Raw genomic sequence first — 24,932 nt, 5'->3', positions numbered from 1 at the left:
TGGAATTTAAGTTAGTCTTATTTAATAAACATTATTAAAGCAGACATTAGGAGAATCTAACTGAAATAATGATAGTGAAATAAAGTTTTAGAAATTTGAGGAGAATACTGATATGTGTTCTTACTTATTAATAAAGCAAGTTCTCTTTACAGAAGGATGATGGCAATTCTTTTATTGATGATCCTGCTTGAACTGACAAAACTCCAAATGGACAAAATGCCAATTGATTTCAGAAGTCACTGATCAAACGGTTTGAGCTAAGCTACTAAGGATGCCAAGTTGGGCTGTTGCAAGATCAGTGTTTGCATTTTTTCCTGAGTCAAAATGGCAGTTTATTTCAGCTGTGTTCATGTCCCTTCCTGTTCAGGAACATTCATACAAACAGGTTTTGTTTGCAGAAATGTTTGGGCAATGGCTGTTTCTACAAATTGTTTTTGTCTGTGCACAATACCTGTATTTACATGCAAAAAAACCAAAACAAACTTTCACTGTTTGTTTTTTGCTATTCCAGGTTAGTCATTTGTTATTTTATTTTAATTATCTTGTTTTCAAGAGTCTCAGTTCTTGAATCAGAGAGTAGAAGCTATCATCTGACTTTCCTGAACCCCCTCTTCTGGCCTTCCACCACCCTCAGCCTCTCCAACCTCATTATCAGAAGCAAGCTCCCCACAGACCAAGCCACACAAAACCAAAGTGGTACCAGACCCTTCCAGAACAGATGAAAAACCCATAGACCCATCACAACAATTATTAATGTGCAACACCAACTGACCCCAGTTGTTGGTGGGTGGGATCAAACCTGGGACTTCCGGAGCTTAGTGCATGCACCTCTACGGCATGAGCTAAATGCCAAACTACCTGTTAGCTAAGGCAGTCAAAGCTCTGTGTCTAAGTGATCTCATTGCCACTAGATGGAACAAAGCACCACACCCTGGAGGTGCGTGGGTTACAGCTGCTCCCCAAACACTCCTTTCAAGATCCATGAGCACCACATATGCCTACCACAACATATAGCATACCTTATCCAGTGCATTAAATGCCAAAGAACTATGTGCATGAAACCAGACAATCACTACCCTCTGAAATGAACTTCCACAAGAAAATGATAAAAGACAAACACCATATCACCTGTGAGTAAACACTTTTTCACAAAATGATCAATCCATACCTGACCTCTCAGTCCTCATTCTCAAGGAAATCTGTACTTCACCTTCAAAAGATGAGCCTGGAAGCTTAAATTCATTACTTTACTAGACACTAAAAATCAGATGGAATGGAGACACTGGATTTATGGCTTATTGACCCACTAATACTTCTTCGCTCCCTACCTTCTTCTCCCACCTATGACTGGAGTGGTGTTAATAGGCCATTTCACCTTGTTTAACGTAAGTAGCTAACATACATTTCAATCTGTTCTACCTTATATTTAGCTATGACACACTGAGTAGGTTTCCCAGACTTGAAGAAAAGCTCTGTGTAAGCCTGAAAGCTTGTCTTTCTGACCAGCAGAAGCTGGTCCAATAGCAGATATTACCTCACCCACTTTTTCTCTAGTGTGATTTAGGAGGCAGAATGCATACCATGAACAGAAAATAGTTCAAATGAAGATGTGATGGGTTGCTGTACTCACCACTAGATGGTGCTGCCCCCGGCAGTTTTGGAGATTAGCTCAATCAGGCTGACACCCCTTCCAGCAATTATACCCCATTTTCTCCTCTGCAGTTCATCTTTAGCTTTCAGAAGCCACAGCTGTCCTCTTCATGACTCAGTCCTCCAGCCAGGTCACTATTGTGGTTTCCCTTTCAGGAGCTGTTGGAGGCAGAGTACATCAAGCACAGATGGTGGGTAGCGTAGGTAGGGGAAGGCTGTGCCTCCCCCAACATCCTGGCATAGCCCTTCCCACGTTCTCCCTGAAGGCCCCCTTCTGCTTGCCCTTCCCCCTTGGCCCCAGCCCAGACAGGCTGGACTAGTGGCTCATCTTCATCTACTAAATACAAGCATACTGGGGCTGGGGTTAGGGTTGACAATCCTCCAAGATTAAGTTTTAATTAATTATGTAACATGATGAAACCTCTAGGATTACATCCAACCAAAATTGGCTACCCTAGCTAGGGTTAGAGGTGGCCATGGGGTTAGGGACCCACCACCAGAGGGGGCTCAGGCAGGGACTAGCCTCTCCTCTGGATTTGCCATGCTCTTCACTCCCTCCTCCCATGGAGTAACTTTGCAGTCCCAGAAACACTCCTCCCAGTGACTGTCTGCTGCCCCCCCTGCTTCCAGTTTCCTGTCTTTTGTAGAAGCCCTGCCTGTCCCTCACAAGTGAACTTCTCTTTAATTAGATGCCTCTTTAGGCCTACCCTAAAGCCCCCCTGTTTGCAGCCTACTTAGCAGATTGAGCCCACCTGGCCCAACTCAGTTCTGTGAGCACACTCCCTCACAAAAGAGTTCCCACAAGCCAAACCAAAGAACTAAAATTAATCCACAGACTATTAGGTGAATACTTGCAAACCACACACAATGCTTTCACAGAAATCAGGGGTGGTTTGCAATAGATTTGGAAGCAGGAAAGTGATTACACACAGTTATTTTAGGGTTGCAAAATAGATATACAAAGGATCAGCACACATTTCAAAACTTCTTGTACCTACAGTCAGCTGTTCAGCCAACATGCCTATTTCTGTGAGGGGCTGATTTTTTCAGTTGCTTATTGTTCTCAATGCAATATGAAGCTGTCATAAATATAAAGGGAAGGGTAAACCCCTTTGAAATCCCTCCTGGCCAGGGGAAAGCTCCTCTCACCTGTAAAGGGTTAAGAAGCTAAAGGTAACCTCGCTGTCACCTGACCAAAATGACCAATGAGGAGACAAGATACTTTTAAAAGCTGGGAGGAGGGAGAGAAACAAAGGGTCTGTGTGCCTGTCTATATTCTGTCTTTGCCAGGGATAGACCAGGAATGGAGTCTTAGAACTTGTAGTAAGTAATCTAGCTAGGTATGTGTTAGATTATGATTTGTTTAAATGGCTGAGAAAAGAACTGTGCTGAATAGAATAACTATTTCTGTCTGTGTATCTTTTTTGTAACTTAATGTTTTGCCTAAAGGGGTTCTCTATGTTTTTGAATCTAATTACCCTGTAAGGTATCTACCATCCTGATTTTACAGGGGGGATTTCTTTATTTCTATTTACTACTATTTTTATTAAAAGTCTTCTTGTAAGAAAACTGAATGCTTTTTCATTGTTCTCAGATCCAAGGGTCTAGATCTGTAGTCACCTAGGCAAATTGGTGAGGCTTTTTACCAAACCTTGTCCAGGAAGTGGGGTGCAAGGTTTTGGGAAGTATTTTGGGGGGAAAGACGTGTCCAAACAGCTCTTCCCCAGTAACCAGCATTAGTTTGGAGGTGGTAGCAGCCAATCCAAGGACAAAGGGTGGAATATTTTGTACCTTGAGGAAGTTTTGACCTAAGTTGGTAAAGATAGGCTTAGGAGGTTTTTCATGCAGGTCTCCACATCTGTACCCTAGAGTTCAGAGTAGGGGAGGAACCTTGACAGAAGCACTGATTAAACAGTGTTAAAATTCACTGTGAGCAAGAGAAGAGTAGTTCTGATGTAGCCTACATGCCTTCAACCTCTCTTCACTACAAACACTGTTCACAATAAATGCTTCCCATTTGACTGTTTCTTGCAAGCAAATGCAGAGCAAATTCTACTTACTATTTTATTATTAGGAGTAATATTATCATAGCACCTAGGAATCCTTGTCATGGACCAGGTCTCTGTTGTGCTGGCCATTACACCCAGAACAAAAGTTGGGGGGTGGGGGGCTGTGAATGTGAGCATCTATGACTGTTCTGGTCAAACCAGGATGCATGGTCATTTTAGTTGACCCAGCAGCTCAGTCCTGCATTTCTTACATAGGGAAAAAACACCTCATTGGATCAGTATTTGTTTTGCTTTGTAAAAGGGTGGCTGGAGAATATATTATGATCTTTTTATTGATTCAGTTGATTGTATCCTGTAAAACCAACCTTTTCCATTTCCAGTACCAAGACACTGCATTACATTACCATAGCAGCAATTTCCCTCACACAAAATTAACCCATTTATTAAACCCTTTTTGTGGTGCTGTTTATTATGAGTCGCCTAATTATCTTTTATTTCTACTTTTGTTTTCAATCTGTATAGTGTTTATATTAACGTTTGCGTTCAATGTTACTCTTACTTTCTTGCCAGGGACAAACTATATATAAGATTTATGATTTGAAAGAGTTCAAATGAAATCAATAAATGAAACAATCTCCAAAGCTCACACTTAAAAAGTGGTGATATTATTCACCAAGAAAGTGTGTGTGTGAAATATGCAATACTTTAGCTTGTGTATTTACACAATAGACTGAAATTACTTTGGATCAATTTTTTCCCTAGTTACATGCAAGTAACTTACATCAATGTAAATATAATCCATGCACATGTGTGGACAATATCTGGACCACTTTGTACAAATCATTTACCATCCTTTTAATTTTCCTTTTAAAAGTAAGCTTAGCATTAAAAATAGATGTTCATCTTCAATAACCAGAGTCCATGAGTAACTTTAGATAATTTTACATCTTTCCATTGTTGTTCCTGGAAACTGCTATAAACAGGATAAACTGATTCTTGGATTGAAATCAATAGAGCTGTATGTGCATAAAAAATTGTCCTAGTGTGATTACTCAAACCAGCACACTCTGTTCCCCAGGTCTGTGTACCTGTTTATCTGTGATAGTTCTAAAACATCCACCACCATAGTATCTACTGTAGGGTTTTGTAATGTTACTAGCTGGTGGGTTTTTTAAAATATATATATGTACCCCCAGTGTACTAAAGATAAGAACTCTACCACTATTAATAATAAAGGAGATTCTCCTCACTTCAAGTAGTAGAAACTGATGATTTTGGAAGAGATGGTCATAAGCATTGGTCTCTGATGTCACAGATGTGTGATTTTGCTGCCAGGATAACTGAATATAGGCAAAAAGAAAAGGAGTACTTGTGGCACCTTAGAGACTAACCAATTTATTTGAGCATGAGCTTTCGTGAGCCACAGCTCACTTCATGCTCAAATAAATTGGTTAGTCTCTAAGGTGCCACAAGTACTCCTTTTCTTTTTGCGAATACAGACTAACACGGCTGTTCCTCTGAAACCTGAATATAGGCAGTCTTGGATTTTACATCTTCAATGCTACATACTGCATTAGTCATTTCACTTAGTATTTCCCCTGTTCTTCTGTCTACCGTTATTAGTTAAGCACTGTGCAGCTGTCTCATTAAACCAATAGCAACATGTGCAAGGAGTCTGTTTTATGTCCATGTGCTTGTGTGCCTTTCCCTGGAAATAGTTTGTCAGTCAGTTCTGCAAGTAGTCCGTGGAACTTTTCACATGCAAAGGGAGAATGAATAAGTATTTTCCCTTGATGTACAAGCCCATCCACACCTCTCCCACAGCTTGATCACCACATAAGTTTATGTACATTTATGTCCTGAGTTTGGGGCAGAGAAAAGAATTCCTACCATGAGAAGGTCTTTTCTTGGTCATAGGAGTAAGCTACATTTTTATTAAGTGCAGGATTAGGTGCTTAAAACAAGAGGAAAAAAAGCAAAAAAGTAGGGCCAATGCTGTACTTCTTCAATTCATACTAAGTTTCCACAGGCAGAGGGTGGAGAATAAGTTGTGTACAAAGTGTGACCATAAAATTTAAATTTTAACTCCAGATTAGGTTAGTTAGTAGCCTGGTGATGGTTAAGGGCCCTGACTGGGGATCAGAGACCCACCTTCAACTCCATGTTCTTGCTGCTACAGAGCAGGGACTAGAATCTAGGTCTCCCATACCACTGCCTGGGGTATAGTGGAATCAGCACCCCACTGTGGAACTTTTGCAAGGTCATGCAGTGCAGAGGATGCCATTTACTCCACAAAATGGTATTCTTCACACAGCCAGACTGCGTATGCACTACATGTATGAGGTCACACCACATAGAGGAGGCCATTTTGTACAGAGGTCATGTTGGTGGGGCTGGATCACAAAGTTCCATAAGAACCGGTATGTGCACATTCAGGCTTATACCACTGATCCCAAGTGAAGGCCCAATGCACTGGGCTGTTGGCAGGGGTGAAAGTAATGTGGTACGGGTTGGTACGGTGTACCGGTAAAAAGTAGCTGCCAGTACCAACCCGTACCGCTAACTTTAAAGAGCTGCTGCTGCAGCGCTTTAAGGACCCTGCTTAAAGTGCTCCTCAAGCAGCGCTTTAATGTCACTGCCCCTTTTGCGCCCCCCCGGTGGCCCTGCAGGGGCAGCGACAATCCGGCAGGGTCTCCGATGTGGGGTGCAAAAGGGGCAGCGATGTTAAACCGCAGGTCCTTTAAATCGCTGCTGGTGCCCTGGGTGGCACGGGCCAGGCAGCACAGATGGGCCCAGGCCCCAGATGGCAGAGCCAGCCCCATACCGCTAAGAGCTCAATTTTACTTTCACCCCTGGCTGTGGGTATTCTGAGGTGGATGAGTCTCTCTCTCTCTCTTTCACATTGACCAAAAATTCCATCCTGAACCTCAGAAACCCTTCCTACTAAACTTTTGTCAAAACCGATATGCTTCTGTAAAACTTTCAATTTTGACAAAAAAACAAAAAAGTTGTGTCAGAAGTTTTTTTTGTAATCAGATTTTCATGGTTGTCTGTTTCTTTATATCTTATCTCCTCTCCTTGTCACTAAAACAGCTTTTCTTAGTTCACATTAAAGTGCCATATCTATTTTTATCAGGCACCACAAAACAAATACCCTACATCACTTCTACATCATTAAGTTATAGTTGCGTCATTGAGGAATCTTAATATAAAGAATCACAGGTGCTCTGCATATTTAAATAGAAGGGGACACAGGAATTTATTCAGTTGCAATCTATTACAGCTAAAATTGAAACTATGTAATCAGCTAGATGATTTGCCTGATAATGTATTTGTCTTCTTAATGAGCTTCTTTGTTGAAGTGGTTAGAATGATTAATGTGTCTGAGCACATCATCAGTAACCTTGAACACCAAAAGTCAATATTTGGAAAAAAATTCTGTACACAGTGATGTATGATACTTAAAGCTGCAGAAGTCTCTGAAGGGACACCGACTAGTTGATAAGCAGGTATGTTTGACATGTTATTTAAATAGGATTAAGTATACAGGGTAAGTGATGGGGGGAGGGTCATTTATAAACTTCTTTTAACAGGAGAATTATGGATCCTCAATATTTCCAAGAGGATTTCATTGTTTTGATGCTTCTGCTAATCACCATAGGGTAGATCCTGCAGCCCCTTATTTACCTCAGTGAGATGACTCATTATTAACGGAATAAAGGCTACAGGGTCAGTCTTTGTGTCTGGGCAATGCAAGCTTAAGTTATGTTCACAGAACTATCTGCTAAGATAATGAATCCTTTCCATCAAATACAGAAAACACCACCGAAGCAATGCTAATACACTTTGCTTTTAAATAAGTCATTAAACATAAAGATGCCACAACTTGATTTCTTTAATTTATTATGAGATTCCTATGAGGGGGTTGAAATAGGAAAGGCAAGATGCTGTGATATAAAACTTGTGTTAGTTTGAGTTTAGGTTTTGTTTGCCACTCTTTAATTAGGCAGATGGTCTCAAATGACTGTGCTAATAAAGGCTTTATACAACATGAACCATCCTGTATTCACTCTATGCCATAGACATAGGATGAAAAATGATCTAGTGAATGGGACACTGGATTTGGGAGTCAGGAGACGAGAATTCTAACCTGTCTCTGCCACTGACCAGCTGCATGACCTCAGCCAACTCATTTCACCTTTCTGTGCCTCTATTTCACCTAGAGCTGGTTGAAAAATTTCCAGTGGAGCAATTTTCCCATTGGATAATGCTGATTAATCAAAATTTAGACAGAAACCTGTCAGGGAGGCTGCCTGGTTCCAGTCAACCCACAGAGTTTCCACACTCCTCAGACTGGTTTCAGAGTAGCAGCCGTGTTAGTCTGTATCCGTAAAAAGAAAAGGAGTACTTGTGGCACCTTAGAGACGAACAAATTTATTAGAGCATAAGCTTTTGTGAGCTACAGCTCACTTCATTGGATGCATACAGTGGAAAATATAGTGGGGAGATTTTACATACACAGAGAACATGAAACAATGGGTGTTACCATAGAGACTGTAACAAGAGTGATCAGGAAAGGTGAGCTATTACCAGCAGGAGAGCGGGAGGGGGAAGAGGGGAGAGGGAACCTTTTGTAGTGATAATCAAGGTGGGCCATTTCCAGCACTTTACAAGAACAGTAGGAGGGGAAATAAAGAAGGGGAAATAGTTTTACTTTGTGTAATGACACATCCACTCCCAGTCTTTATTCAAGCCTAAGTTAATTGTATCCAGTTTGCAAATTAATTCCAATTCAGCTGTCTCTCGTTGGAGTCTGTTTTTGAAGTCTTTTTGTTGAAGAATTGCCACTTTTAGGTCTGTAATCGAGTGACCAAAGAGATTGAAGTGTTCTCCGACTGGTTTTTGAATGTTACAATTCTTGAGGTCTGATTTGTGTCCATTTATTCTTTTACGTAGAGACTGTCCGGTTTGGCCAATGTACATGGCAGAGGGGCATTGCTGGCACATGATGGCATATATCACATTGGTAGATGCGCAGGTGAACGAAACCTCTGATAGTGTGGCTGATGTGATTAGGTCCTATGATGGTGTCCCCTGAATAGATATGTAGACACAGTTGGTAATGGGCTTTGTTGCAAGGATAGGTTCCTGAGTTAGTGTTTTTCTTGTGTGGTGTGTGGTTGCTGGTGAGTATTTGCTTCAGGGTGGAGGGCTGTCTGTAAGCAAGGACTGGCCTGTCTCCCAAGATCTGTGAGAGTGATGGGTCATCCTTCAGGATAGGTTGTAGATCCTTGATGATGTATTGGGGAGGTTTTAGTTGGGGGCTGAAGGTGATGGCTAGTGGCATTCTGTTATTTTATTTGTTAGGCCTGTCCTGTAGTAGGTAACTTCTGGGTACTCTTCTGGCTCTGTCAATCTATTTCTTCACTTCAGCAGGTGGGTATTGTAGTTGTAAGAATGCTTGATAGGGATCTTGTAGGTGTTTGTCTCTGTCTGAGGGGTTGGAGCAAATGCGGTTGTATCGTAGAGCTTGGCTGTAGACGATGGATCGTGTGGTGTGGTCTGGGTGAAAGCTGGAGGCATGTAGGTAGGAATAGCTGTCAGTAGGTTTCCGGTATAGGGTGGTGTTTATGTGACCATCGCTTATTAGCACCGTAGTGTCCAGGAAGTGGATCTCTTGTGTGGACTGGTCCAGGCTGAGGTTGATGGTGGGATGAAAATTGTTGAAATCATGATGGAATTCCTCCAGGGCTTCTTTTCCATGGGTCCAGATGATGAAGATGACATCAGTGTAGCGCAAGTAGAGTAGGGGCATTAGGGCATGAGAGCTGAGGAAGCGCTGTTCTAAGTCAGCCATAAAAATGTTGGCATACTGTGGGGCCATGTGGGTACCTTTCCTGGTCACTCTTGTTACAGTCTGTATGGGAACACCCATTGTTTCATGTTCTCTGTGTATATAAAATCTCTCCACTATATTTTCCACTGTATGCATCCAATGAAGTGAGCTGTAACTCACGAAAGCTTATGCTCTAATAAATTTGTTAGTCTCTAAGATGCCACAAGAACTCCTTTTCTTTTTACTCCTCAGACTGTAATCCTTTGGGACTGTTTCTTACTATGTATTTGTACCATGCCGAGCACAGTGAGGTCACAGTCTCAGTTGATGTATCTGGACTGTACTGCAGTACGGTAATAAATAAAAGCCATTTTACTGGGGCTTTATACCCTGATCCTGAAGTCAGTTCTGTGTAGGTAGATCCCTGGGCTCACATGGAGCTCACTGAAGGGCCCCTTAGAAACTTTATAAAACACTACGTTGGGATTATTTCTCATGTCCCTTGTCTGTAAAGCCAAAGGCCTTTGTTTATTCTAGTTCAGCTGTGCATGACTCAGAAAAATATAAAGCCACACTCCTCCCTCTCTCATACACACACACAAAACAATAGTGTTTCTATTCATAAAAATAAAATTACTTTGAAGGCAGATAGCTTGGGCATTTTTAGCTAGAGACAGGTGCTAGCCCCGTTTGGAAATGGGAACTCTCCCAAAGATCAGTCTGCCTAATTGAAGATAATTAAATCACTAATCCATAGTACAGTGTTGAAAAGAGTGAGTGTCAATATTATTAACAAAATATAAAATACTGTTTTTCACTATTACACTATTCACATAGCAAAATCTGAAGATACGTACTTGTTGGAAGTTACCTAAGACATAGAGCAAGATTAAAACTGCTCAGAAGTAATTAATTTTGTGGACAAATTGATGTTTGATAGGTATTCTGTCTTAAGTAAATTTTAATTATAGTCCTTTTCAGATGTTCAAGGCCTTGATACAACCAGTTCCCTTCCATTTTTCCTTGTTCATCACGTAGAATATAACTGGCAGCTTTTGTTTATCATCTAGTTGTATTATAGCAGACTTAACATGTTCTGATAACCTCAGTACTCTTAGAGCACTGAAAAAAAATCTTGAAAAATGACAAAGTTGGCAGCTGTCCTACAATAGTGGAGCCAGCAGCATACATTTTAGAATGGCAATCAAGATTAACTTTAATCATGTTTTGGAAAGAAAGCAGATTTCACAATTTGTATCACAAGAGCAACTGCTAATTGACTGTTTTAAGGAATTTCTTCTACATTTCATTCATCAAGTTTCTAGTGGTTATTCACATTGTCCAATAACCTTTCAGTACCCTCAAATATTTATGGGCACAATTGTGTTTTCATTTTCTACTCAAAGATAGCGTGGATTGATTTTTTAAAAGTACATGCTTTAAAAATTCTGATCAAAGTAAGTCAGTGTCCTCTATATAAGTTACAAGAACTGCTATTGTCAGGAAAATAAATTACTGTTCGTTCTCATTGTAAAGAAATTCTTACTAGATCTACTAGGGAACCCAGAAATAACAAGACACCTATATGTGGGTACACCAGGTATTTTAATATTATTGAGTCAAAAACTTGGATACTTCTTCATAGGATTCAGCACATTATCAATGATTAATAGAGTGCCACAAATTGTGTAAACACCAATGCTTTACGAAAACTACATCTCATTATTTTATGTCAGTAGCACGGTCACAGGGTGGCACAGGTTTCTTCCCCCTTGTCCCTGCACCCTGTGCTTGAGCTAGCAAAAGAAAGGGTCTCAGATGACTCTTGCAGGTGCTTCATCCGTGTTTCTTTATTTACAGTGGCTGTACAGTTCCAATTCTCACCCTCCCCTCCCCCCCCCACCGGTCCCCGCCCGACCCCTCACTGTACATTTATCTCACTTTTGAAAAAAAACAACACTTTTTTTCTCCTGGGTTTCCCAGTGCAGGATTTAGTGTATTATTATCATTATTACTGTTTTGTTCCATGCTCTATTGTTTTGTTAATAGAAAGCCAAATCTGATTCAGGTTAATTATGTAAAACAATACCAGTAACAACCTGACATTGCAAAAATCACTCTGGTTAGCTTCTGAACATTTGGGGGGGGGGGAGGTGAGAGGGAGAGATAAACAGTGATTGTTCTGGATTTATTGTTTCACTACAAACGTGCTTTGGCAGTTTTCAAATTGATATTTTAAACCTTTTGACACCAACCTCCAGCATGAACCTTTGTGTGTTTTGTTTTAGGGTTTGCCTCTCAGACAAGTAAGTTGGAACTTTGGGGCCTGATTCTGCTTTCATTTAGACTGCTGTAAATCTGGAGTGAGTTCACTGACAGCAGGGTTCCACAAGTGTAAATTCAGGATTCAACCCCTAATCAGTTAGTGCAAATGAAAGAACTGAATTAGTTGCATATTTATACAGTAAGTAAAAAGAAAACAGATTCAGATGCCAATCCTGAAAGTTACTTTGTTGAAGTTTCCTGGATGACAAAATCTTGGCTAACGTACCTACTTGTGACCCTGTCACACTAAATAGATTTGCCACACTCTTTAAGATATAATGCAACATGGCCAGTATAGAGAGCTTTCATTTCTCCAAATTCCCTCCTGTATATGTGTGTTATAACATCATATGCTATTGGGATCCATTCACCTATGCAAGGCACTATTAAAAAATGCAGTTAAGCGACTTCAACCAAACTTCACTGAGAAAAACAAAATATATTTTTGCAGTAACAATTGAGTCAGAAATTCATTTAATACATTGATCAGCAATAAGATCGTCAGATGTGCTAAAAATATCAGTATGTAATTGGTTCTTTGGTGAAAAACTGAATGAAAGGAATTTTTTATTTCAGGAAGTTTTTATTGAAAACCCTAGAACAAGAGAAATTCAGCTTTGTTGGTCAAGTTAATACACTCTAAATTATTTTTTTCAACACAGCCAGACCCCACTTCTCATCAAGTGTGTGCAATTTTCATCCATGCCAGACCCACACAAGTGCTGTTGTATGCAATAAGTCAGAGTTGTGTGCAGACACAAATGCTCATCCTTCAAGGGTGGCCTGAACAAACATGAAGGAACACTTTTGTACAGCTGACTCGTCATTCATGGCTTCACCTATTACCTGCCCTTCCTCTCCTTTTGGTGGGGTGTTCCTAAGGAATCTGATCCAAAGCCCTTTGATTTTAATGGAAAGATTCCTATGGACTTTGATGGGCTTTAGATCAGGCAAATTGATATTTTATTATTTGAATACTGTAGTACCTAGAAGCCCTAGTTATGGACCCCAGCACAAGGTTCCTTCCCCACTCTGAACTCTAGGGTACAGATGTGGGGACCTGCATGAAAACCCCCTAAGCTTATTTTTACCAGCTTAGGTTAAAACTTCCCCAAGGTACAAACTATTTTACCTTTTGCCCTTGGACTTTATTGCTGCCACCACCAAGCGTCTAATAAATATATAACAGGGACAGAGCCCGCTTGGAAAGTCTTTTCCCCAAAAAATCCTCCCCAAACCCTACACCCACTTTTTCGGGGAAGGCTTGATAAAAATCCTTACCAATTTGCATAGGTGAACATAGACCCAAAACCCTTGGATCTTAAGAACAATGAAAAAGCGATCAGGTTCTTAAAAGAAGAATTTTAATTGAAGAACAAATAAAAGAATCACCTCTGTAAAATCAGGATGGTAAATATCTTACATGTTGATCAGATTCAAAACATAGAGAATCCCTCTAGGCAAAACCTTAAGTTACAAAAAGACACAAAAACAGAAATATCCATTCCATTCAGCACAGCTTATTTTTATCAGCCATTTAAACAAAACAGAATCTAACGCATATCTAGATAGATTACTTACTAAGTTCTAAGACTCCATTCCTTTTCTGTTCCTGGCAAAAGCATCACACAGACAGAGAAAACCTTTGTTTCTCCCCCCCCCCAGCTTTGAAAGTATCTTGTCTCCTCATTTGTCATTTTGGTCAGGTGCCAGTGAAGAAAACCTAGCTTCTTAACCCTTTACAGGTGAAAGGGTTTTTCCTCTGGCCAGGAGGGATTTTAAAGGTGTTTACCCTTCCCTTTCTATTTATGACAGTGCTGTATAGAGCTTGATGGCAGCCCTATGCTCTCCTGGGCACAAGGGCTTATGTAGGCATCTACAGCGCCCCACGACACATCCATCATAGATGAATCCATTGTCTTTCCCCATGCAAATTTATGGTATTATGAATAATTTATTATTAATCCTTACTTTTTCTGAAGCACCTGCTTTATGCTTGGACAGGTTCACAATTGCCTGATTTGAAACAAAGGCCAAATAAGGAGATGGGGGTAAAAAACCTGGAGAAGTTTTTAATATTTTGGAACTCATGCAAACAAAAGCAGATGCTAACAGTCATAGTGTGGCACTGAGAGGGCTTCAATGAAATTGAACAGCAACAATACTCAAATATTGATGGGGTTTGTTTTACATTATTCAAAGTCTGCATTTCTCTTTTCATTAAGTGACTGAATGCTGAGCACTTGTTTGAATATTTATTAGAAATATTTCCCCCGGTAACAAGTAAAAATCAAACAGAAGGTAACTAAAAACCCACTAAGCTTTCAAATTTTCATTATATTATTTTATGAATACAAGTCTTCCCATTATAATCCTAAAAAGGGGCTATTTCAAGCATGTAGGTCATGGAATAAAGTCATCTTCTAAGTATCCAGTCAATACTCCTACACAGAAAAAAATTTATAGGGGTCCACTGCATGCATCCCATGCTCAGTGCTTGTATTTATCAATCTAGGTTCTTACATTGAACACATATACCAATATTTTCATAATATATTGTCTATGTTGAATTTCACAGTAGTGACTCAAAGCCAAGTTAGAAAAAGAGCACTACTGTTACCATGTGTGGAGAACTGGACTTGATAGTGTTTTTTGGTATTCTCCTCACAATTCCAAATATTCTAGTCTAGTCTGTTTATATTCTTATATCACATACACATCTGTTGGATTCTGTGCTGCAAGGGGAAAAAAAATCTTAACTTCTTCTTAGCTTAACTTAGCTTGCTCAGTGCTCCCCTTTGTCTTCTACTCATGTGCCTCCCTGCCTTTTCATTCTGTTCATCCTGTCTTCCTGAGTGCTACTCAGTCTTGTTCGGAATGACACTTCAGCAGCCCTGCAGGATCTTTTAGGTACAGACACAAATCGTCACCTGGCCTTTTGTTCAAAGTCTTTCCTATTTGGAGCCTAAATAAAACTTGTAAGCTTCCACAGGCTTCTTCACCTGAATGGGACAAACAGTTTCTTTTAACTCCAATGTTCAAATTCTTTAGTAATGAGTTGCAGAACTTGTTCTGGCACTTAGGGATGTTCCCTTGACACTGATCAAGTTCAGGCCAAGACACAATTATGGCCTCGGGTGGCAAGTTTCTACATCTTAGCCAAGAATGGCTTCTTGGTAAGAGGGAAAAGTAATGTAGCCCATTTAATTAACCTGAAATTTCACATTGGCACAAAATTCAGGATTATCTGCCAGAATCATTAGTAATTTGCAAGCTCTGTTCAGCAGGAGAGAAGCAGATATTTGACCACATGTGCCCTTTCCAGTAAATGACAGCCATTATTGTGGAGAAAAAGAAGTACTTCAAAATTCATTCTATCAAGTGTAACAATTTGGTTAGTGGTTTGTTCAAAAGCCTGTTAAACCTGGGTGCATACCATGTTGTAAGATCAGGATATTATACTATTGGAAAATTCCACAGGGCCCCTTGTACTTGATTTTTAATATTTAGTAAGGGAACATTTTATAGTGCAAAGCAAAAGGATACAGTACTATTGGGAGATCCTGGATGGTAACCATGGACAGATCATGCTCTCCTACCATCTCCCAGATCTGCACAAAAAAGCAAATATCTGTATGCAGATTTTGTCTCTTCCACATGAAAGTGGTGTTTGGAGAGAGAAGGAATCACCCATCTTCATGGCCCTGCTCCTTTTCCTGTGATTCTGAGATCATTGTGGGGATGGGGACAGCATGGGCTGGGGAAGTGAGTAGGCAACTCTATATTGGATGGGGTAGTTTCAAGAGGTACATATAATTCCAAGGCTGTGTTACTAGTTATAATGTGTGCCCTATGCTGTGGGAATCTCCCTTTAAAAGGGATCCTGGGGACAGCCATGGCCAGCAAGTCTCTTGGAGCCACATCATTAGTAGTGCTTATAAAAAAAAATCTGAACACTTCTCTGTAAAAAAAAAATCCAGTTGTGTCAAAATAGAAATATTTTGTCATAATGAGTTGATTTTGAAATTTTCAATGAGAGAGTTGAAATGACTCATTTCCTGTTGTTTGTTTCATTATGCTAATGTATAAACATTTTATTCCAATAGAGTAAAAACATTTTGTTTTGACTTTCTCAGTTCAATTAGTTGTTTAATTTTTATTATATTAAAATATCACTTGTATTATACTTAATCTACATATTATTGCTATGCTGGGGAGTTGGGTGAAACCTCATTGAAGCTAGTGGGCATAATTGCCACCCTTCAGTCAGGATAAAAGAAATAATCAATCAAGCTCCTTTATGGAATCAGATAGCTGAAACAAAAGGAACCACTACCTAAAATGCGGGCACATAGCAAGGCTTGAATAGAAGCCAAACCATGTGGCCCAACAGGTATGCTTGGGGGCTCATATAACAAATGCAGGCACTGGACCATTGATTGGTGAAGTTGCGTGTGTCTGTGTGTAAGGGACAAGCAGCAGACACTCACTGAAAGAGACAGAGAAGAAACAAAGATGCTCTGGACATGGGGAGGGATGCCCTAGTAGTGTGACCCTGAGAAAAAAAGCTAAGAGTTTTTGGGCAGAGTGCTGGCTGGAAAGAGGTTCAGGACTGTGAGCAAAGAAACTGCTGTAATGTTCTCCTCTTATCTGGTGTTATCCGGACCAGTGATCTGCTAGGCCACTCCAATCCTCAACTCTGGGAACCAGCCTTGCCCTGCTGTGCTGTGAGAACCCCCACTCCTGGGATGTTCACACAAAGCCTCTGGCATGTAAACTGTTTGGATTGTGCAACTGAGTGACACTAGCCAATATCTCTGGTCCCAGACACAACCCTAGGAACGTCCGTCTTGCAGTGTCCAGTTACGCCCACTGGACACTGCAAGCTTATATGAGTTCATCAATTTAACAAAGAAATTGATATGTACTAGGCTTGTTATCCCAAGGGGAGTCTCTGACACACTTCAAACCAAATGCACTGCTTCAGGTAGAATAAACAAACACATTCATTAACTACAAAGATAAGTGATTATAAGTCAAAGCACAACAAGTCAGATTTGGTCAAATGAAGTAAAAGCAAAATGCATTCTAAGCTGCTCTTAACACTTTCAGTGCCCTTACAAACTTAGGTTCTTCTCACCACAGGCTGGCTTGTTGCCCTTCACCCAAGCTCTCCCCTTTGATCAGCACTTCAGTTGCTTGGTGGCGATGTCTGTTGCTAGAGGTAGAAGAGAGAGGAAGAGCAAGGCAAATGTCTCTCCCTTTTATCATGTTCTTTCTTCCCTCTTGGCTTTGCCCCCCGCCCTCTCAGAGTCAGGTGAGCATTACCTCATTGTAGTCCCAAACTGACCAAAGGAAGGGGGGTGACTCACTTGAGAGTCCAACAGATCCTTTGTTGCTGCCTAAGCCAATCTCCTTTGTTCCTGTGAGACTGGGCTGGGTTTGTCCCATACATGCCCTGGTGATGTATGAACTGTCCCTCTGCTCTTGGAGAGTTTTTGCCTGGGCTTGTTTTAAGCCCTGAGGACACGTTTTCAGCCTCATAATTATATACATGAAATTAGAACCTATAACATAACATTACTATAACAACAATGTTCAGTGTATCATGAGCCTTCTGAAGACACCTGACATGACAAACTTTGCATTGGATACCACACAATCATATTATATAGATGAACATGGGGGTGTAGGGTGTTCTCCCGAGGTACAGAGCATCACAACTGCCTTCTGTTGTTTTATTCCTAGTGCTTAGGAAAACAGAACTTTGTACATTTTTTGCAAAATTAGCTGGATTGTATCAAAGAAATACCTGACCCCATCATAAATTTCTTGTCCTAACAGAAATAACCACCTAGACCCCCCAGAATTGGCTAACCACTCACTTTAAAAAAGGGCAATATAATAACATTTCAACATTATTGAACAAAACTATCTGATATATCAAAATGAAATGTTTCAATAATTAAGAATAGAAATTTTTCAGAATTTTTGTTTCACAGGAAATTTTGGCTTTTCGTTCCAGTTGAGAATTAAAACAAATTTTGAATTGTTATTTCCTGATGAATTGAAGAGTTCTGGTTTCCAACCACCTGTAATACTTAGTTAGCAAGAGGACTGCTGGGGACACAGTGCTAGAACAATGCACAGGGCCTTTGTGATCTTTATGGATCCCCTCAGATTGTTTTATGAGATGTCAAGCCTTATCTGCCAATGGAATGATTTAGAAGTTAAGCAAGGGAAACCCCATGGAGTTTTCCTTCCTTTTGCCCTCCCCTGTGTGTTTTGCCATAGGGGGACCCATCTTACCTGTGAAATAATTGTTGCATGACACATAAAAGACAAAACTAGAGGGCATATATTGTGTGTGTCCCCTCCAGTTTTGTCTCCTGTTTGTCATGTAACAATCTGGTGTGTGTGTGTGTGTGTGTGTATATACACACACACACACACACACCCCAAATATATATATATATATCCACAAACTCACACACATTATTATATGTAATGTCCATAATTCATTCACCATGGATTTCTTGAGGTAAGGTTACCTTTGGAAGCACAAATGTGTCAGATAAACTCTGTAGTTATTTTACTCATTTTGTCAATTCAAGGGAAGGTTTAAATGAGCTGACACAATACATTTTTTCCTGTAGCTTTAGGTGTAAGAGGGATTTCCCGTTAGCTGGAGCTGGGCTTAATTAAATTAAGAAGCTATATAATTGACATTTTTGTAATACAGAGGAAAAATTGGACTCAGTTAAGGATACTTAATGCAGATTGTTCCATGACTTTATTTAACTCATTTTAACAATCGTAGGTCATCTCTATTTCAGTACTCTCCTTATGGTAGATCACTGCTAGGGCAAGTATTTTGGAACCTTCGCCTTTATCTAGCAACAAAAGGTATTCCAGGTGTCGTAATATAATTCCAATAACTGCTGCTTTCATAAGACCCTTCTTTTATGGATCACATCATTGCAATGACACATTGGCAGCCACTAGATATGCAGGTGGATCTGAGTAGTGGATATTTAAATGTCCGCACATCTCTAACACCTATGTGACCTAAATAGCAATCCAGATTACTACAACAATTCTTCATAATCTGATTTAATTTTCAGTGTTTATGCTGTCTGTTTGCTTTCATATTCATGTCATCTTGGACAATTAAAGTATACTAATCAGTTTCTATGGGAGGTACTTATATGGCCCCTCTTACCATAGTGAGTTGATTCCACAGTCTTTAAGGGTATGTCTTCACTACCCACCAGATCGGCGAGCAGCGATCTATCCAGCAGGGACTGATTTATCATGTCTAGTCTAGACGTGATAAATCGACCCCCGAGCGATCTCCCATCGACTCCTGTACTCTAGCACTGCGAGAGGTGCAGGCAGAGTCAACGAGGGAGCGGCAGCAGTTGACTCACCCCAGTGGAGACACCACGTTAAGTCAATCTAAGTACATTATTCATGTAGCTGAAGTTGTGTAATTTAGATCGATCCCCTCCCGCCCCCAAGTGTAGACCAGGGCTAAGGTACTTATCTTCACGACATCCCAGTGAAATCCTCATTTTAAAGATGGGAAGATGAAGCACAGAGGGATCAAGGCCCAGAATTTAAAAGGGATTTAGGTATTGCAACACTCAGTGTTGCAACACCTAACTGATTTAGGAGCCAAATTTTCACTTTCAGAGGGATTTGGGCACTTATGAGACTAAATCCCATTGGCCCAAAACTTTAATGTTATTAATGTCTTGCTCCACAATATATTTTCTCCAGTATTAGACCCCGTTTTGCTTTTTCTCAGACAAGCTCTTCATATTAACAGATACGTTTTGACAATTGGAAACTCCCACATTCTAATTTCTCTCATTTTGTTCTGCACTTATATTTTCAGTGGAACTCCAAATGGAGTGAAAACCTTCTAATTTTAGGTCACTGCTAGAACTGGTTGAAATATGGTAACATTTAATATGAAAGTTTTCACAATGAATGTACTCATTTTGTCAAAAAAATTGAAATTCAAAACTTTTGGCTAGCACCATAGAGGGTCAAAAATAGGATGAAACTGTTTTGCAAAATGTCAATTTTTTTGACAAAATTCTCTGAAAATTTCAGCCACCATCTAGTCACTGTTTTCAATGCAGCCCAGGTTGAAATGATAAAATAGAAAGACTACCTACATATTCAATGTTCAGTAGTCTAGGAGAAACAAGCTTGTAGTTGAAGTTCAGAAGAGAACGGTTGTTCAGAGATGTCAAGGAATGAGTTGACTTAAGTTCTGATGTTTAGAGCTGCTTCTTTCATGTCAGGGTTGGAGCACATTGTTGGACGACAGTGAAGGGAAAAGCTTACACAGCCAATATCCTGCTGTAGCTTTCCTCTGAATAGAAGAATTCACTCCAAATCTTGGACCAAACACCCAGCTCAAGTAAATAAGCTGCATCACTGCGTGGATCATAAAGGTAAAGTGGGGAAGAAAGTTTGTAAGAAATTCCTCCGCCCCACCCCCAAGACCACAGTGCTCTAGGCCTCTGCCTTTACTAAGTGGCTGAGAGCTGCTCCTGTCACACATATCCTACCCCCATATAGGAAGGAATAGCCCATAGAGCCATATAGTGGCTGATTCTCTTAGCTCCCCAGCCATTCACCATTTTCAGGCTGCCACAGGAAAGTTCTGAAAAGCTGCATTTCACGGCACACACAGGGTGAGTACCACAGGGCCTCTTCCTCATCCATTATCCTGTGGTCAGATTTGTCCAGACTCACAGAGGATGTGCAGAGCAGGCTTTGCCATGAAATGCAAAGCAAAAATGCCGATTTCCTTCCATGTTTCTCTGATTCTTTCATGTTCCTCTCACTCTGAGGCAGAATCACATTCCTAATCCATCTCCCTCTCCCTTCTGTTATGGCAAAAGCTGACAATGCCATCCTTGTTCTGAGTCATCCACATATAAGCACTTAGTAAGAAATTCTCCACAGAAAGAGTTAATGGGACCCAGGCAGTAACTGCAACCAGTCAGTCAAAAGGGTATTACTCTTTTCTCTGATTCCTCTGTCTTGTGGAGCAGCTTCACAAACGAAGGCCACCTTTTGAGGCCACGAGGTGAGCAATTTTGCACTATGACCATCAGGGGGAAAAAGATATGGGGTTGAGGCAGAAAATGTGGAAAGAGTGTTAGGCAGAGGAGTCCAGGAGAGACAGGGACCGAGACAGCAGCTTCTCGGTGACTGGGCGGTGGTGCCTGTTTGTACCAGAGGGACTTGCCTGCGCATGTAACACCCACAGACCCTGGTCATTGGCAGGCGGGATTGAACCTGGGACCTCAGTTCATGAGCCTCTATTGCATGAGCTAAAGCCCATATGTCTCTTAGCTAAAGCTGAAGAGCAGACTAAATCTCTCTCTGTAAGTGATCTCAGTGCCACTAGATGGGACAGAACACCACTCCCAGAAGGTGTGTGGGTTACACATGCAGCATGGCACCATCTCTGTTCCAGGTAACAGGACTTGAACACATTTTGTAAATAAAGTTTCATTAGAAAACACTATGACTGGACTGATCAAAATCTTTCCATTGTAACTTTTTCCAACGGAAAGTTGGGTTTTTTATTAACTGGGAAGAAAAAAATCTGAAAGCATCTGCGTGGTTTTTTTTTTTCCTTGTTGGAAAATCAAACATTTCTGACTGAACAAAGGAAAATGTTTTTGGGTTTTGGTAGGTTTTGATTGTTCTAAGTCCGATTTTTTTTTTAGTTGTTTGATGAAAATTTCATTTTCTGTCAACCCCCCTTCCCTCAATTTCTGACTCGCTCTTAGCTTGATTCTATGCCACTGTTTCTCCTCCAACAGGAAAGTGAACTACAAGGACCTAAAATCTGCTACTTTTTGGAAAAGGGGCACTGCAATGCACATAGAGGTTATTCTCTTCTCTATGTTTTCCAGAAAAAACCTGTCCTGGGACCCCAATCCCCTTTCTTTTTATTCTATTTTGTAGCCTCTTGTCCTTTACAGTCACATTCAGTTCTATTTTCACAGAGTTCTCTTTTCTCTCAGAAGCACCTGACCCATATCAGCAGAGGACAATATGGGCTCTCATGAGAAACACCATCAGAGATGAGAGAAATGTGTTCCCATTTTTTGCCCTTTAATCAAATTCTGCCCCTTTCAGTACAGGACTATTATCATTATATTACAAATTGAGTGATACAAACTCTCTGGCTTTGTAAAATGGGAAGATAGAGATGCAATAACAGCTTTCAGTAATGTATTGTCCTTGATCTGTTAAGGAACTCAGTGGAAACATATGATACATTGTCTGCTTGTATTTAGTTAAAATAATGAGAATTTAACAGAACCCAATATGCTGCAGTAGTACTCCATAGGATATTTCTACTTTTCCTGTGTCACTTGCACTCACTCCCTGATCTGGGCTTTTCCTAATATGACTATAGTTGAAGACAGCAGTTTTCATCTAGCTTCGTAAAGGACTGCAGATATTGCAAAGCACAAGTGAGGTCAGTTCCAGCCAAATCAGAAGTGCCCTGTAAATGTGTTGTTGTAATTCAGAAATAAGCAGTATATTATGTGTACACTCTGGCATTAAGAATTATATTTGTTCATTCTACCTACTAAACTTTGAGACATGAAATAGTTCAAGAGATAAAAATGGATGCTTTTCTGCATATGTTATGAAATTTATGGATGCACCTTTGCTCACATTGTGCCAAAGGGAAATTTTTTCACAGGAGGAATCAGTTGCTTAATTAGCACAGAATAATTAAAACTCACTGCAGGGAAAGTTATACAGCCCCACAGCAATTATGTAGGGAGAGGCTATTGCTTGAGGCCAAATACAATCCAAAAAGTAACTTACATAGCTATGTTACCAAAACACATTATTCAAGATGGTCTTATAGTAGAGTTATTCCTGAACTGTCCAGAAAACAATCCTAATAATTAATAATATGAGCTCATCAACCAACGTATTAATTAATTTCACTTCATTTCTCAGGATCAGCTCCCTACAGCCAGTCATACTGATTTGTGTGAATTCTTGGACCTTAAAAAGTAAATTTAAGGTAACTAGAAAACAAGACAAACTTCACAAGTTCTCTGAGGCAAGCAAATCCACCAATAAGCGCAGGACCCACTGAGGCAGGGGAGGAACTTTGTCACATTAACCTAAGCCACTGGGGTCAGGTATTTTATCCCACACTGCATATGCTGCTGCATTGAAGGTCACTCTCCTGTTCAGATCTCAGTGATGCATAAGTAAAGGGACAGAATAAAAGCAGAGGGGGTGAGTCTCTTTTTACACTGGTTTAATTCCATTAGCTTCACTAGAGTTACTCCTGATTTGCACCAGAGTTACTGAGATCAGAGTCAGACCCAGAGACTACCTTAACTTGGATGTCCTTGCTTTTGAAGATTTAAGACCCTTAAAATGACTTTACTGTACTTTTTTTTCTTAAGTACTAAAAATAATTACTTGGGAAATATTGCAGAGGTGGTGACAGGGAGATCTGCAGACACACTGAGACATGTGGGAGGGTAGTTGAGACGTATTAAGGAGGATGCCAAGGATATGTACAGAGAGGACAAATGGCAAGTCTAAGTGGAGGAGAAAAGGCAGAACAGGGGGGCTGTGTGGGAAAAGCCTCCTACCATAGTGAAATAAGCCAGAGAGGGATCTTACTTTGTGGTTAAAGCATAGGACTGGGTTCTATATCTGGCTCTGTCACAGATGTCCTGTGTGACCTTAGGCAAGTCTCTAGACCTTTCTATGTCTCAGTGTCACCACCTGTTATTTGATTTTTGCTTAGTTCCTCAGTCAGGATCTGAGCCCCATCATGCTGGGTACTGTCCAAACACATGGGTAAACATGGCCACAACCAAAAAAGCTTACTTAGTATAGTATTATTTATATTACAGTAGAATTTAGGGGCCCCAATCATGGAGCAGTGCCCCATTGTGTTAGCACTGTACAGAGCAGCTAGCTATGTTATTGCTTTGATAGTGCAGCCATCACATGAGTAGGAGCTCAGAAGGGTTTGCTGATGCTTAAGTAATAATAGCTATAAACCACATGGGAGAAGATTTTCCAAAGACAAAGTGGCATCTAGGCACCTAAACTCCCATGCATTTTAATAGGAGAGGCCTATCATCCATTTGTGCCTTTGGAACTGTCTCCCTTTAGCTTGAGAATCTCAAAGGTGTTACCGAGGTGCAAAATAAATGAAGGTGCCATGTTCCTTTCCTACATAATTAATTAAAGAAGAATTAATCTAAAACGCCTGTAGGATGAACTAGCAAGAGCTGGACCTCCTGCACTGCATTTGCCAATATGGCACAGCTGACAGCACTGCAATGCCGGGGAAACAGAGCTGGTGACTGGGATTCATGGGGAATCACGGTGTGTCCTAAAATATATGTGCAGAGGGTGTTACCCTCCACAATTCATGCAGGCTTCCCTCCCCACATCAGTAGCAGCCAGACCACCCAATGGCTGTGACATAGGAAACTTTTGTGCTAACTGATATAGAGTACAGGGGGTGCATAAGGTTTTACAGGGATCCAGTGAGACAAGTATATGCACAATAATTCACCAAAGGGTGTGTCATAAATATAAAGGGAAGGGTAAACAACTTTAAAATCCCTCCTGGCCAGAGGAAAAACCTTTTCACTTCTAAAAGGGTTAAGAAGCTAGGACAACCTTGCTGGCACCTGACCAAAATGACCAATGAGGAGACAAGATACTTTCAAAGCTGGAGGGGGGGAGAAACAAAGGTTCTCTCTTAGGGGTTTGAAATTTTACTCTGTACATTTCAGATGTAATTTGAAATTGCTTTAAAACCAAATCCTTGAACTTATTATAGTCTGAAGCCTCATCAATAGGCATCTAGTTTAGCCCTCCAAGATTTTCATTTTGACATCCAACACATCTCAGGAGCTTCTAACAAAGTGGATGATGCACTCTCCCGTGAAAGTTTCCCAGAATCAACTGGTTAAAATCGTCCTTGAGATGTGGAAAATATTGTTAGTCTTTATGTACTTGGTAGTATATTTAGAGGTGCATGTGTCTTATTAACTTTGTTTTCTCCTAGAGCT

At 40.4% G+C, this 24,932-nt stretch overlaps 1 long non-coding RNA gene across 1 annotated transcript in view; it reads right to left on the bottom strand.

Moving 5' to 3' along the window:
* The window catches only part of LOC125641004 (uncharacterized), a 392,392-nt gene that overhangs the window by 262,540 nt on the left and 104,920 nt on the right, over positions 1-24,932 (bottom strand). Inside the window, exon 2 of the long non-coding RNA XR_012669657.1 lies at positions 1,631-1,809. This is a non-coding gene — a long non-coding RNA (uncharacterized LOC125641004). The remainder of the gene's footprint in view (positions 1-1,630; positions 1,810-24,932) is intronic.

This window comes from Caretta caretta, chromosome 8, assembly GCF_965140235.1.
Source record: "Caretta caretta isolate rCarCar2 chromosome 8, rCarCar1.hap1, whole genome shotgun sequence".
In the NCBI taxonomy this organism is placed as follows: domain Eukaryota; kingdom Metazoa; phylum Chordata; order Testudines; family Cheloniidae; genus Caretta; species Caretta caretta.
This window is presented reverse-complemented; position numbering and strand designations above follow the sequence as displayed.